We start from the raw sequence: 17,107 nt of genomic DNA on the forward strand, positions 1-17,107 counted from the left end.
TGGTCAAATGATACAAACTTGAAACTAGAAGATGAATAAATTCTAGAGATCTAAGGCACAGCATGGAGACTATAGTCAACAATATGGTATTGCATACTTCAAAGTTGCTAAGAGACTGGAGCTTAAATGTTCTCACCATAAAAATTAATGGCAATTATGAGACATGATGGAGATGCTAACTAATGAAATGGTGGAAATTATATTGCAATATACAAGTGGATCAAACCAACACATTTGTATCTCTTAAACTAACACAGTGTTATATGTCAACTATACCTAAAAAAAAAAAAAATCCAGTTGCCTGTTAGGAGCTCAGTCCTGCCAGTGACCAGGTGAGTGAGCTTAGAGGCAAGCCTCCCTTGGCTGAGCCTTCAGAGGAGACTGGCTCCAGCCAACACCTTGGCTGCTGGCCCATGGAAAACCTGTGATGTTTTTTGTATTAAGCTGCTCTTTGCGGTTAGGAAGCTATAGAAAATTAATTTGTAAATTAATGGAAATGGAGATGTGTCCATTCTTAGGCTGTTATGAGCAATGAGAACCTTTGTATTTATGATTGATGTGTTCTTCAGCAAGGTATCTGAGGATTAAGTCCCAGTCATGAAATGGCAGGATCAAAGAGATGTGTAATACAAAACAAAATTTGTGATTATGAAGGTAATACAGCTAAAATTCCATTATGATAAAAGTATATCACCTATAAAGTGAGAGCTCTCCATCTCCACACCAGGATAACTATTCAACAGTTAGTTGTATGTGTCTCCAACTATTTTTGTTTGTTCATTTATTGGTTTGGTCTGCCTCCCCCTATCAGTAAATAACTTTCATGAGGATAGGGGTACTTTTTTTCTATTTTGTTCCTCTCTTGAATGCTTAGCAACCATAAGTATAGATAACCAAAGATATATTTTTTTTTGAGAGGGCATCTCTCATATTTATTGATCAAATGGTTGTTAACAACAATAAAATTCTGTATAGGGGACTCAATGCACAGTCATTAATCAACCCCAAGCCTATATCTCAACAGTCTCCAATCTTCTGAAGCATAACAAACAAGTTCTTACATGGTGAACAGTGCAAGGGCAGTCATATCACAGAAACTTTCGGTTTTGATCACGCATCATGAACTATAAACAATCAAGTCAGATCTGATTATTCGTTTGATTTTTATACATGATTTATATGTGAATCCCACATTTCTCCCTTATTATTATTATTATTATTTTAAATAAAATGCTGAAGTGGTAGGTAGATGCAAGATAAAGGTAGAAAACGTAGTTTAGTGCTGTAAGAGGGCAAATGTAGATGATCAGGTGTGTGCCTATGGACTAAGTATTAATCCAAGCTAGACAAGGGCAACAAAATATCCACGGATGCAGCAGATTTCTCTCAAAGCAGGGGGGGTGAGGTTCTGAGCCTCACCTCTGTTGATCCCCAATTTCTCACCTGATGGCCCCCCTGCGACTGTGCCTGTCTTAGGTTGTTCCTCCCTTGAGGAATCTTACCCGTCTCTGGCTAACCAGTCATCTTCCGGGGCCATACAGGGAAATGTAAAGTTGGTAAGTGGGAGAGAAGCAATATTCTTTGAAAAGGTTAGCTTTTTACTTCTTTGCAGATTTATGTCCTATGGCTTCTATGCCCAGCATTTGTCTTGAGGTGTCTTTACCACTTGGAAGAATTACGATACTCAGTAATTTTCGATATGAGGCACTAATTCTACTAAAGGGTTGTAATTAAGAAGGAAGAAGAAAAGCTACAGAAGTAGCAGATGGAAGAAAACATGGGAAGATTGATTATTTCTTTGACATATCTTCTTGTAGAGTAACGTAAGCATGTATAGGTTTTAAACTACTAATTAAATTGCACACATACATTAACATAATAGGAATACAGCTACATAACAAAAGCAGACCTACAAATACCAGCCATATCCAGTGAAACCAAGAAAACCAGTTAGGTACCCTAGGCATTTGTGAAAACTTATCAATGATATGATGGATATTGTCTAACTGAATTTGAATAGTTTGAGAAAAATCAGACAAATTAAAACAACACATTCCTGGGAACTGTTCACATCCCATGTGTTCTTTTAACAGTAGATAGTCTATAGTGGCACAATTTTGGAGCACTGCAACTTGCACTTCTCCTAATTCTTTCCAACTATTTTTTTAAATATATGTTTTAAGATGTTTTTATAGGATTTTATTATGTCTTTTTGTTTGTTTAGTTTTCTTGTCTTAGCACTGTGTCTTGGACAGATCTTTCAATGTCAGGACATGTAGAGATATTATATCCCTTTTAAAAACAGTTTTATTGGGATATAATAAAAAATAATAAACAGCACATATATAATGTATGCAATTTGAGAAGTTTTTTTCACTCTGGAATCAAGTCCCCCATCAAATATGTGACTTTCAAATACGTGTCTCTCTGTTCCATAGCTTGTCTTTTGGTCTGCTTACCAGTGTCTTACAGGGAGCAGAAGTTTTACATTTTTATGAAGTCAAATTCACCAATCCTTTCTTTTATGATTCATGCTTTTGTGTTTTATCATAAATATTTGCCTAATCCAAGGTCACAAAAATTTTCTCAGGTGATTGCTTCTAAAATTTTTATACTTTTAGATTTTACATTTAAGTCTATGATCCATTTGAGTCAGTTTTTGTATATGGTGAAGATATGACATTCATTTTTAAAAATTGTAGATACGCATTTATTTCAGCATCATATCCTTTCCCTACTGAATTCCTTTGTACCTCTTCAAAAGTTAATCGTCCATATATGTGTGGGTCTATTTTTATCCACTGTATTCAGTTCTACTGATATATTTGTCTATCTTTATGCCTATACCACCTGTCTTGATTGTTGTTGCTGATATTGTAATAAGTCTTGAAATAAGGTAATATAAAGCCTTCAACTTTGTTCTTTTTCAAAGTCGTTTTAGCTATCGTAATGCTTTTCCATAAACTTTTAGATTCATCTTGCTAATTCCTACAAAATGTCTGTTAGAGTTTTGATTGGGTTCACATTGACTCTATATATTAATTTGGGAAGAATTAACATGTTAACATTTTTAAATTTTTTTGACCCATGAATACAGTGTAACTCTCCATTCAAGACTTGTTTAGTCTCTCTCAGCAATGTTTTGTGGGCTTTCAGTGCACATATCTTGCACATCTTTTATCAGATTCCTTATTAAGTATTTCATATTTTTGATGCTATGATAAAGGTTTGTTTTGTCTTATTTCAATTTCTGATTTGTAGCAGGGTCATGTTTACCTGACAGAATCTATTAGGAAGCATTGTCTTCAATTTTCTGGAGGAGTTCATGTGGCATTAATATTCTTTCTTTCTTAAATCTTGAGAGAATTCCCTAGTAATGCCATGTGGGCCTGAAGTTTTCTTTGCGGGAAGGCTTTTAATTACAGATTCAGTATCTTTAGTCAATAGAGGAACATTTGTATTATGTTTCTTCTTCAGTGAGTTTTGGTAGTTCATGTCTTTAAGGAATTTGTCCATTTCATCAGTTGTTGAATTTATTGACATAATTCTGGTTCATAATATTTCCTTATTATCATTTTTACTATCTGTAGGAACTATAGTGATGTCACCTCTGTCATTCTTGATATTTGTAATATGTGTTTTTTGTCTTTTTCCTGATCAATCTAATGGTTTATCAATTTTATTTATCTTCCCAAAGAACAAGCTCTGGATTTCATTCTAGTATTTTTTCTGTTTCCTATTTCACTGATTTTTCACTCTAATCTTTATTATTTCCTTCCATCTTCTTCCTTTGGGCTTAATTTGCTCTTCTTTTTTCTAGTTTCTAAAGGTGAAAGTTAAAGTCATTGATTTGAGACTTGTCTTCTTTTCTAATATAGGCATTTAGAAATGTACTGCCTTAGTTGTATCAAACTAGGGAAAAACTATAAGCTATCAAGAAAGACTTTCCATGCCAAAATGTGTGGGATGCAGTGAAAGACTTGTGTAGAAGAAATATTATAAACTTAAATACCTTAATAATTAAAGATGCTCAAAAATAAAATATGTACCCATTTTTAAGAATAGAATGCAAAAATATACATTAATAGGAATGATAATGCATGATAAAAACCCAGGGAGGATTAAAAAACATTTTTTTTTGCCTAGCAAAGTAAAAATTACCAGAATTAATTTAAGAAGAAATGGAAAACATGAATAGACCAATTTCAGATACAAGAGATTGAAGTTGTGATTAAAATTCTACCATTGAAAAGTTGCTAAAAACAGATGGGTTCATAATGGAATGTTACATAAGCTTCAAAGAACAGGTAATTGATATGTTATTTAAAGAAGTCCAGCAAGAAGAAAATGATATAAAGCTCTCTCAGTTCATCTTACACTACCCTATAACTTTAATTCAAAACCTAAGAACATTTAAAAAGAGAAACCATAAATGCATAAATGTTAAATAAAAAACTAGACATATAAAATCCAGGAATATATCAGAAAACTCAGGTGTTCTGTCCACATAATATACTACATTTCAGTATGAATTAAGGTTATGGACAAATGCCCCATTAAGACACTTCCGTCAAAGCATATTGAGATAGATTTGTTAAAACTCTATCTGATCATTGAGGGTTGGATTTTATGTGTTTACAATGTTATCACTCTGGAAACCAGAAACACAAAATATTCTTTATTTTTACTGGTTCCCTGGTCCTACTTTAGTGTGAAGTTCCAAAAATATTTGTTCCCAAATTAGAAGATGGACAAACAGTTTGATCTTCCAACTTTATTTGCAGCATGTGCATTCACTGTGCCAAGACAGGCCTCCTCCACAATCTGCTTCTGACATCTGTTTGGGGACCACTCATGCTTCCCTGTTAACCGGGCCATCTGGGGAGCAAACCTTTGTTAGTCACTTAATGACCACAGATGTTTCCTTATCACCTGTTCTTTTTTTCTTGGGCTTTATGTTCCCAATTTCCTCTCTCAGAACTGATACAAACATGGTATTTCTACTACCATGTGAAATAAAATTGCATTATTTACTTAATTAAGTGCTCACTTTGGAAAACTAGCTGCTTATGTAAGCATTCCATTTTCCAACTAGACAGCCCTACTTCCATGCGCTCTAGGGCACGGCACTGGGCACTTGTTCACTCACCACTGATTCCCTTCCTTGCAAATTAATGAACTTTGACATGTGTTCAGATGTCTAAGAAAGTTTGTAGCAGAAGGTGTGGTAAAGTGGGTCAAAAATAATTAGACCCAAAAACCCAGCCCTGATCCCGACTCCATCTCAGAGTATGAATGAATTTTTTTGTCTTACAGGTTTTATGTTTTTAAAACATTTTTATTAAAGATTTTTTAGGCAAAGAGTTTAAATGAAATGCTTCACAAGACTTTTAATGAAAAATAGCAATCTCCAATAACAACACCCCATTCTCACATTTGCTTTTTTCCAGACAACTATGCCTATAAAATATTTTGCTAATTCATTTAGTATTTACCATCATATTACTATTACTATTTCATGATTTTCCTATTTCCAGTGTTTTCTACTGACTCCTCTCTGTGAAAGATAAAAATGTATCTCATTAACTCCTTTGCCCTATTGTGCTTTCACATGCACACACTTTATTCTCTTCCCACTATGCAAACAATAATATTGGTTAGATCAATATTAGGTGTTTATATTACTGCACTCCGTTATTATGACCATGTATGATTACGGCAGTCATGCAGTGTCTATGACTTCCTTCCCTGCAAAATGCTTTGTTTTCCCTTGAGTAATTAATTTTATTTTATTTGTTTGATTAGTTACATATGAACCATAACCCTCAATTGTTTTATCCTACCTCAGATGTTCAGATGTCTTTAAAATGTTTCTTAGTGGGTGCTGTCATTTTCATCTTCTCTAAGATGAAACCTCTCCTGGAGCCTTTTGACCTCCTCCAGTATGGTTGAGCTGTACTCTCCACTCAGTTGGAAAAACTAAAGCCAAAACAGTTTCCTATCCCTGTAACTAAACATTACTGCGACAAGAAAAAATAATGTATTACTTACTCCAGGGAACACTTTCTCTGGAAGTGAACCAACTAAAATAGTTTATTTATAAGGACTCACAACTTGATCATCAACTTTCTCCAAGAACCTTGTCTCATGGAGCCCAAAGATCCAAAGATATCATGTCTTACACTTTGTCCACCCAACCACTTCCCCACCTTGTAAGACCCTCCTTAAAATAACCCAGCTCAGGTCCTTAAACCCTATAAATATCCCTCTCTGTTTTCTCCATTTCTGAGACATTAAGATACTGTCAAGGTGGTTCTCTCCCTTAGTGTAGTAGGCCTAATAGACTTAAGTATGTTAGACTAAGTTTTTCTGGTGGTAGTTTGGGAAGTCTGCAGTCAACAGCTGTTACTCTGGATTTTATATGTTTCCTTTGCCTTTCGTCTGTGATGGTCGTACTTTTAAAAATATTATGCTAAATCAGTTAGGAATGGTCTGAGCTGCAGATAAGAGAAAATCTAGTAGAGTGGCTTAAATAGATAGAGTTACTTTTTCCCACATAATTTGAGGTAGGCATTTGCAGGTATTGATTGAGGGGCTCCATAATGTCAGCATGAGCCATCTCTGTGATTCTCTTAACCTGTCTTTCATTATTGGAAAATGCCTGTGGAGCCATTGTATCCGCATTTAGAACAAGAAGACAGAGGAAGGAGACATGTAAGTGGTGTCTCTGTTTATCAGGAAAGCCACAGAGCCAACACAACATGCATGGCAGACTTCCTCTTTCGTGTCATTGGCCATGTCTTCATGGTTCTCTGTAAGGAATGAAGTTTTGGAAAGGGTGCATTCAGCTAGCCAGTCTCTAGGATGGTGACTCACAGTGCCATGTATTCACTGGACATCATTCTAAACCTTTGGCCTTACATATTTGTTTCCTCTACCTAGAATACCCTTCATTCTACTTTTCTGCCCATAGAAGTCCCTTCAAGTATTTGCTCAAATTGTTTCTCCTCAAGAAGCTTCTCCAGAATACTCACTGCTGGAATTAATTTCTCATTCCAAAGCACTCAGAATTAGCTTTGTAAACAAGAGCATTTGGCACATTCTGTTTACCGGTTCACCACGTTTTATGAGGTATTTCTCTAACAGGCAGTTAGGATATTATCCGTGTGTCATGTTATGCACCACGCTGCAGAGGACATTACAAATTTCCTTAGCTCCATGTGTCTTTTTCTATGGTGGACCCCTAGAGGTGAAATTTTTGGCCATAGTATTCCACATTTTTATTTTTAATAGATACTACTGAAATGGTCATCCTTACATTGCCACCAGCCATTTTTGAATACTTATTTACCCAAAATCCTGTCAATGCTTGATTCTATCAAACTTAATTATTTTCCAACTTAATGGAGGGAAACGGGAAATTTTTCATATTTTAACTTGCATTTCTATGATTACTAGAAAGTTTAAATAGCTTTTCATGATTATTGAACACTTCAGTTTTTCTTTCATTAATTTTCAGTCATGTCCTTGCCCATTTTTTCTATGGGCAGGTTTTCCTTTTCTTATTGATTTGCAGGAGTTCTTTATATGTTTGGAACACTGATTACTGGTCAGTTAAAAATGTTGAAAATATGTCTCCCTGTTTGTGACTTATTTCCTTTATTTTGCTTTCTGTCATACTGAGGTTTTAAAGCTTTTATAGAAGGCATTTTCTTCATTCAAGTTGAATTCAGTGGGAGGAAAAAAGTTGAATTAAGTGATCTCCCTTAAAAATTTAAAGTCACTCTCCTATATTTTTTTTTAATAATTTAAAACAATTTTTACTGGATTTTATTTTAAGCTATTTTTACAAATGGGTAGCTATTTTTCCCAGCACCATTTACTAACTATCCAGTCCTTCCTCTACTGATTTGAAATACCCACTCCAGCAGATATAAAACTTCCACATAAATATGTGTCTGATCCTGGGTGCTGTACTATTTTCTGTTGATCCAGCCTGTCCTTGAGCCAGTTGTAGACTCCTGGGTTATTTAAGATATGAAATAAATCTTGACACCAAGTTGGCAAACTGCCCAACTTCCTTATACTTTTTTTTGAATCATGTTGAATATTCTCGAATCTGTATTCATCCTTCTGAATATTAAGATAATTTTTTAATGCAAAACATCATTAGATTTTTATTGTGATTAAACTGAATATGCAGATTAATTTGGGGGTTACTGACATCTTCACAAAATACATGCTTCCCTTCTGTAGGCATGGTACATCTCTCCATTTTTTCATTCATTCTTTTATGTCCATCAGTTAGGTTTTATATTTTGTTATTCATATTACCACCTTTCCTCTTTTATTTTCTGTGATCAAAATAAGTATTTGTATGATTAAACCTCTTTAGGATTTGTTGGACTTGCTCAATGACCTAGGATATAATTACTTTTTATAAATGTTGCATATATACTTGAGAAAAGTGTATTTCCTGTATGTTCAATGTGTACCACATATTTCAATTAGGTCAAGTTTGTTCAATGTATTGTTCAGACACTCTGTGTCGTTACTGTTAGTTATGGAGAGAAGTATGTTAAACTTCCCCACAATGATTGTTCATTTACTTCTTTTCATTCTGTTAATGTTTGTGCTATGTATTTTTAAGACTATGTCATTTAGTATAGGCAATTATATAGAATTTTTCCTACTAGTAGTTCCACCTTTTTATCATTATGAAATACCCTCTTTATATCTAATATTGCTCTTGCATGAAAATCTATCTTGATATTAACATAATTATACATGTTTACATTTAGTTAGTCTTTGCTTGGTCAGTCCTTTACTATCAATTTTTCTGTATCCTCATTTTTAAGATGTCTTTTATAAGCAGAACATTACTATTTTTTTAAGTCTAATACATTTTTTATTTTTAAAATTTGGGGTTTTTTTTGACAATCATGTTTTAATTGGAAAATTGTACACATATGTGTGTGTGCATATATGCATACATCTATCTTCTCATACTCTGCATGGGGACCAGAGGTGTCATCTTTAGCTGAAACAGAGCTCCTATTTCTGTTTCCTGATGTTTTAATCTTTCAGGGTGATTTATAATTGGAGAAGGAAGAAGATAAATCTTAACTCCATCCTCAAGACCAGAAATACACCTTTTATGTATTATTATTTTTTAAAGTCTCTTCTGTATATATATTCAGGTTCTCAACTTTTTTAGTCCCTAATGGTTGATGTTTTTATCATACTTGCAAAAGGTTTATTTTATTGTTCCTTTCAAATAACTAGTGTTAATGAACTTTTTCCAAATTACCCAGTTTGCATAGTTCATCAACTTCCTGCCAAGTATATAATAATCAAACAAATGTATTTTATAGTTAAATTAGTATATTAATATATATTTTTAAATATCCAAAATGAAAGCCTATGCCTTGTAATAGATGAATTTAACCCATTCATATTTATTGTGATTATATATATGTTTGGGCTCTCTTCTGATACCTTTGTGTTTTTTATTTATTGTACTTTGTCTATATTTCTCTTTTTTGACTCCCTTTTCCTGCCCAAAATAGAAAATTTTCATGCCTTTTATGGGCTACTCAGCATCTTTTCTAAGTTCCTAAATTTGGGAGAACTTCTTATCTTTTGAATGCATATCTCGGCAAGGCAGAAACCAGAAATGCTCTCTCAGCCTCCCTGGCATCTGGGGCACAGGCATGTGATCAGTCAGACTTCTTAATATTTTACTCAGGGGAGAGATCAAGAAGTGAGCATCATGCAGAGTCCATAGACATCTAGCTTTCTGTGGCTGCAGTGGCAGTAGCATTAACTATAGAGAGCTGACTTGTCTTGACTAGTAGAGATGGCAACAGGCATTGCAGTAATTCTCGTTAGTGTCCTGCAGTGTCATCTGAGCACTGTTTCTGCCATCAAGCCCTAAGTATGGGTCTTTGGCCTAATTGCAGATTCTGTGATTTTTCCAATGTCATTTTCTGCTTCAAGTAGCCAGAAGAGGTTGTGTTGTTCAGCCTCCCAGAGAATTTTACTCCCCACCTGCTGTTCAAACACACTCTCCCAACTCCTTCAAATAAAAATCAATTTATATTTACTGAAATGTCTTATTGACTTAGATGCTCTTTTATGGTTCTATTACTTGCTCCTGGGTTCACTTTTTCCTCTTGCATTATCCTTTTGTAGTTCCTTCTGCAAAGGTTTATGGGTGGAAACTTTTCTAAGTGTGTCTGAAAATTTCTTTGTTTTATTCTCACTCTTGACAGATAATTTTCCTGTGTATGGGATTCTGGGCTCAAAGTTACACAGATATTTTCTGTCAGCACTCTGAAGCTCTTATTCATCATCTTGGTGTATCAAAGTTTGCTAATAAGGAATCTGATATAGTTTAATTTTTATTTCTTTATGAATCATTATGAATTACTTATAATTCATAATACATCTTTTTTCTCTGGTAGTTTGTCTCTTTTTTCTTTATCCTCAATATGCTGAAGTTTCACTGTGTATGTGTCATGCACATGCATGCACACACACGATTCTTTGCAAGTTCAGCACATTGTATGTTCAGCCTATGTATTGTTAATTTCAGTAATTACTTTTTTTAATTTTCAAGGATTGAAATTGCTCCTTGTATCAGTTCCTCTTTTATTTATCAGAGGTATATGTATTATTTTAAAGTCCTTTTTAGATGCTCTAATATCACTATTCTCTTGGTTATTTCATTAATTGTATTGTTTTGTATTTGTGGTATAAAACTTCCTCAGGTATTTTTTAATTCTTGGTTCTGCACTTACCTTCTATGAGCGAATTCTCCCCAGTACGTTGAGTTGTAAACTGCTCCCCGCAGGCAGCCAGCTGGAGGCAACTCTGGGCAGCCACAGTGGGCCCTGGCCTCAGGCTACCGATGACAACAGTCTTTCCTGTTTCCCACATGCATTTTCCTTCCTTTCTCTTTCTCTTCTTTCTTTTTAAGACATACTTTACGATTTCAAGTCCAATGAGGTTTCCTTTTTTTGAATCCAGTCTTAGCTCTGAATTGATTACTTTGCTTTCACAAATGTTTTCTTTCATGACTAAAGATGTTATATGTATAAGGGAGAGATTTTAGCATGGGGTCTAGCTACTCTCTTGATAAGAGACCCTGTATGTCTGTGGACCCCATTTACTGGAAGACTTCAGACACCAGGAGTCAAATCTGGTCTAGACTGGAGTGGGGGTGGCAGAGCAGAGCAGCCTCTGGGCCTCATTTGGGGTCTTTGTCTCATGATGGCAAGAAGGTGAGGGTCGTCTTTCCCACCCACTCAGCTCTGCCTGCTGGCATCTGCTGACGTGTCTGTGATCGCCTCTGGGCCCTGCATTCCAGGTGGCACAGCTAGGAGTCTGAGCTGGCAGGGTTGAAAGTGGGAGAAGGGTGGGATCATGGTGTAAAAAACAACACGACTGTCACAATATGACCTGGCCAGTTTAGTAGGTACTTCAAAGTGATGGTCATTTTTTCCTCCAAGAAGATATCTTTATATATAACTTTAAAAATCAGTCTCCTTTTTTTTTGTAGTCACTCCTTCCTCCCCTTGGAATAACATGCTCTGAGCACTGGAGGGGGTCCAGTACAGTTAGCCAGAGAACGTCAATATTAGACGCATCCAGTCAGAAGGCCCCTCAGCAGCGAAGGGTTCAGGAACTCCAGATGCCTCAACAGGCTTCACAAACCACAGACGTGGGAAAACCATTTCCCGGAGCCCTGCCGGTCTGTACCAGTTACACAAGCTATTGGGGAGTTAGGGCCAGGCCGGCACACCTTTCCCAGTGATTCCCGCCTCGGCCACCCTCTCAGGCACAATGTATTGTTAATTTCAGTAATTACTTCTTATAATTTTCAAGGATTGAAATTTTCGGCACGTTGCAGAAGAGCAGAGAGAGAATGAACATTTCATAGATGGCCTAGGGTATCTCTTTGCATATGTGATTTACTAGTTTGGTATTTTAAATATGTTAAATCCAAGGTATGTGTTACAATTTAAAACTCCACTAAGGTGTAGGAGTACGGCACAGCATAGAGTAAATGCAATAAGTTAATGGTTCTCATAGCAACGGTGGGAAACATATTTGATCCTCCCCCACAAACCTGGCTCTCCTTGCGCAGCGCCCGCCTCAGCGAAGGGCATCATCTTTCTCCAAGTTGCACAAGCTGGAGACGGAAGATAAATCCTGGCACTGCAGCTCCCCAGCGAACCGGCTCCCGAGTACGCGTGCGCACGTGCAGGCAGCGCTCACAAAGGCCCCTTTATTCGGTCTTTCTAACAGCTCCTGGCGCGCCCGCTGCGCTCCAACCCCCTTTGTCTGGGCTCCGCGCGTGGTTTTGGTCCCACAGTCCCTTCTACACTTGGCAGCCTGAGGGTTTGTTTATTTAATTTTACTACTATTCTTTACACCACACCTTGCCGGCCGCTACTAAACAAGTTGAAAGAGTCTCAAGCTCGCATGCAGTCCGGGGAAGAGAATTTCAGGCCTCACTGGCTATTTCCCACTGATCAGATCAGAAATGATGAAAACGTTTGATAACACTGTGGACAATCGCGGAGGAAGCAGATGTGTATCTCTTGCCCAGAGCCGTGTCCGTTAGGAAGCCTCTGTCCAGCCATACCACTGCCATGTAGTTTGGCAATATTTATCACAGCATACGTTTGCATACTTTTGGACCCATTTTTAGAAATGTATCCTATAGGGCAAAATGTATTTGTCGCACCATTGTTTGTAATAGCAAATGATTGGAAGTAACCTAAAGGTTTATCAACAGAGGACAGGTTAAATGTATCAAAGTACATTCACGTAATGGAATTCTATATTCTAAAAATGTGAAAAACAGTGAGGAAATTCTGTATGTACAAACATAGAATGTTTAAGATACGTGGTTACATGAAAAAAGCAAGTTGCAGGATGGTGTTGTGCACCAATGTATCTCTGTATATGTATAAAATCTTTCTGGAAGAGAACACCAGACACCTTTTAACATTTAGCCGTGGGAGGGAGGTGAGTGTCTTTGGGGAGAGACTTGTCCCTGTCTCCTTTTGCTACTTCAGAATTTCAAACCACATTACACTGTTACCCACTCAGAAAATAACTACGTAAACATTTATAAAATGTACTATGTCTGCACCTACAAAGTGCCTGGCATATAGTAGCTCCTTACTATTTGTTGAATGAATGAAATATGCCAGCCCCCCGCTAAGGAATATGCTCTGTATTATTTGCTTATTGCTGTGTAACAAATTACCCCAACACTTGGCAGCTTAATACGACAAACATTTATTATCCCCTGGTTTCTGGGGCTCGGGAATCTGGGCATGGCTTTGCGGGGTGCCCCTGATCACAGTCTCTCATGAGGTTGTTGAGAGGCTGGAGCTGTAGTTTCCTGAAGTCTGAGGGGCTGGGAAACCTGCTGCAGGCTCACACACGTGGAGGTTGGCAGTGACCTCACCTGGGTTTCTGCTACTCCATAAGCTGCCTGGGTGCCCTCACAGCATGGCAGCTGGTGAGAGGGGAGAGAAGAGAGGGCTGTAATCCAGCCTCAGAAGTGACGTCTCATCGCTTCTGCTGTGTTCTATTCACTAGAAGCAAGTCAGTGAGTCCAGCTCCAGGGGGGATCACATAGGGCATGAATCTCAGGAGCTGCAGATGATCAGGGGTCATCTGAGAGGACAACTACCACACGCTCCGCTGGCTTCACTTGTTCTTCATTAAGACAGAGCCTCTGAGGAGGCCTAGTAGGCCTGGCCTGCCACCTGCACCTCCTGCCCCTACAGCCTCCTCTACATGAGACTTAAACTCCCCCCATGCGCTATGCTCCTACCTGTGCCAAGCCCTGTGCGCATGTGCAGTGCCCCCTGCTTGGAAGGTCAGCTGGACAGTAAGGGAAGAATCCTTCCTCCTGCTGTGAGCTCTCCCGGTGCCCTTGTGTCCACCCCTCCTTGCGTTAAATTTGTAATTCCCCTTTCGGTGTGATTGTTGGATTAGTGCCTTTCTCTTCGGGAAAGTTCTGAGAGGGCAGTGAGGGTGTCTGGTTTTGTTTCAATGGTTTCCTTGATGCCTAATACTAATTACATGTAACTACTCAATAAACAGTAGGTGAGTGAATTAATATATAGCAGGGTCCCAGCAGGAAGCAGGTGGTTCCTTCAGAAGAGGTAAATGAGAAGAGTTTAAGAAAAGGGCTATTTACAAAGGTGAGGCAGAGTTGAGAGAAATCAGTAATCTAGCACCCTGGGGTTGGCAACACTGAGGAAGTGTTACCTCCCCAGGCCTCAAAGGGCACACTGAGGGAGTGACACTGGAATCCAGTGAGACTGCAGTGTGGGAGAGGCGTGTGAGGCTAGGGCTGTGGGCTTTGCTGGAGCAGTATGGCCAATGCACGGTGCTGTGGAAGGGAGGAAGCTGGGAGATCCACCGACAGCCCCCTCTTTGCTCCCTCCAGTCTCCTGCCGGCTTCTTCCACTGGTCGAACCCACCTGGAAGCCAGAGGGCCAGGGATCCCACAGGCACAGTCCACAGAGGCCAGCTTCCTGGGCCAGAGCAGGGTGGGAAGGGGTAGAGAGTGGGTCTGGAGGGGCAAGCAAGGAGATAGTCCATGCGGCCCACTGCTTTACCCTCCTGTCCTTTGTCTGGGTGAAGAAACCTCACTGGCCACCCTATTATCGCAGGATCATGTCAACTAAGTCACATCCTCACTTGGACCCTAAAATGTTAACCAGTTTTGTTCACATGAGGATGTGGAGAACAAGGGGAGAAAGAAACAGCCATCTGCCATAAAGCATGCCAGGTGCCAGAGACTACAGTGTTACACTCCAGTCTGGATACACAGCTGGGATATTTCTAAACCACATCTGGAACAACAGCAGCTTTTAGAGTCACTGCCAGATTAAATTTATGACAATTTGTTATGATTTTCCGAGATACCTACACCACCGACACAGGCCAAAGAGATGAGTCAAATCGGCCTGGGACAGGATCCCACCTTACCCTTTCCCGTCTCCTAGGGGGACGATCCCCACGGCTTTCTGGGATGCAGCCCTGCTTCTGGCTTACTTTCCTGGGAGGTGGCATTTCCCTTCTTCCTCTGATGGCCCTCATCCCTTGGGTCAGGGGAGCCAATCTGGGAATCTGCAAGGGCCCACCTATGTCTGTTCCAGTGACACATTCCAGAACTGGGGGCATAACCACAGGGTCCGGCTACAGACCTGCTAGCCCACTGTAAATTAGATTTGAACCAAAACGCCATTTATCTGATTGTCATAAGCATTAACTTTGGTGGACACAGTGGCATTTTGCTTTCCTAAGAATTTTCTAAACATTTCCTAAGAATTAGTGTCACTCCAGAGTCAATGTCTAGAAATCTCCAAAAGGTCTTGGCATTTTCCTTTTTCTAGTGCATACTTGACCCAACGAAATGGCTAAAGGCCCTGTAGGGAAGAATTGGAGGAAGATTTACAAGCATATATCCTTGGGAAACACAGCCTCCCTTTCAATCAGGGACTCTGGCTCTGGGAACCAGCCTCAGTCTGGAAATTTGACTGCTGTTCATTTTATTCTTCAGGGCCCATTAGCCACTGCTGAAGGGGGTCAAACCTTACTGGTTACCACTGTCTTACTGCTCATGATAACAAATACACTCCCTTATTTTTGGCACGTAAGTGGTTTCTGCCATTGTGGAATCCCATCATCACTAAAGACATCTCAAGAGTGACATCTCCAATGGTCAGGCCTGGTCTACAGGGGAGAGTAGCACAGACCTTGAAGCAAAAGAGAGTTTGTCTCCCTAGACACAGGAGAGCAGGCCATTTCCACTAGCCGGAAACAGACTCAGGGTCACACAGACTCAAGGTGCAAGATTCTCAACTTCACGTGTGTCTACTCACAGGTTGTAATCTGAACCTCAGGGTCATGCTCCTTCCCAAACCATGCTCACATGAATACTTGTCAGCCTTTTGAATTCAACTGACATTGTCATTCTGCAGTATTCACAAATTCCGTGTCTGACATCAGGCAAGGTTAACTCTATAGCTTCAGCAATAAGCAGATTCTCTGTTATTTCAGTGAGAGAAGTTCTCTGATATTTTTGCCTGTGACTTGCACTCCGGGTTAAACTCTGAGTTTGTCATGTTTTCTCTGTAGGGTCTTTGGCATAGTAAGAAACAGCCACCCCACCACTCAGTCCTTGAAGTCCTTGCTGCAGGGAAGGGCAGTCGCCTGGACCAGGTTCTGGCTTTAGGGGGACATGATCAACTGCAGCTGGCAGTTAGTCTGCTTGGGATGCTCCAGCACCACATTTCCCTCCGTCAAGGAGTTCAGCACCATTCTCCAGGCCGGGGACAGGGTCAAACCTCACCCTCAAATTTGTCTTGGAGGGTCTATTTCCAGGGACCATGGCTGATACTGGCACTGCATTAGTCAGGGTCCAGGCAGGGAAACAAAACCCACACCAGCTATTTTAAAGAGGGATTTGAACACATAGAATTGTTTAAATAGCTATCAGAGGACTCACTTAGCCAAACTATTTACTATTACATCATTTCAAGCTATATAGCCCAGCCCTGGGTGGGAGCATTGCTGCCAGTACATCCTGCCCGGCCCAGCGGCATGGTCTGTGGTCTGAGCTCTGAGCTCCCACCCTGGGTGAAAAGGTGTCCGTGCCCCATCCAGTTCAATTCTTCTAACAACCCCATAATGCAAGTAATAATATTGTCCCATTTTATAGCTGAGGAAACTGAGGTCGTATAGACGAAAGCCACTTACTCAGGGTCATAGCCTTGGGCTGAGTCTTAGTTTGACTGTGGCTGCTTAACCATGGTGCTCGCTGTTTCTTCTGAACCAACACTTCAGTGTGCACTGCGGTAGGCAGAACAATGAGCCCCGAAGATGCTCACATCCTACTCTCTGGAACCCGTGAATAGTTACCTTACAGGAAAAAGACACTTTGCAGATGGGGTTAAGGACCTCAAGGTGTGGCAATTATCCTGGATTACCTGGGTGGGCAGAATCTGATCACTTGAGTCCTTAAAAGCAGCAAACCTTTCCAGAAACAGGGCCAGAGAAATTTAATTTT

General features: G+C 39.2%; 1 long non-coding RNA gene across 1 annotated transcript in view; it reads right to left on the minus strand.

Moving 5' to 3' along the window:
• LOC118968742 (uncharacterized) overlaps nucleotides 1-12,270 on the minus strand; it is a 65,994-nt gene extending 53,724 nt beyond the window's left edge. The window contains exon 1 of the long non-coding RNA XR_005056551.2: nucleotides 12,134-12,270. This is a non-coding gene — a long non-coding RNA (uncharacterized lncRNA). The remainder of the gene's footprint in view (nucleotides 1-12,133) is intronic.
• Between the last annotated feature and the right edge of the window lie 4,837 nt (nucleotides 12,271-17,107).

This window comes from Manis javanica, chromosome 18 (assembly GCF_040802235.1).
Source record: "Manis javanica isolate MJ-LG chromosome 18, MJ_LKY, whole genome shotgun sequence".
Classification (NCBI taxonomy): domain Eukaryota; kingdom Metazoa; phylum Chordata; class Mammalia; order Pholidota; family Manidae; genus Manis; species Manis javanica.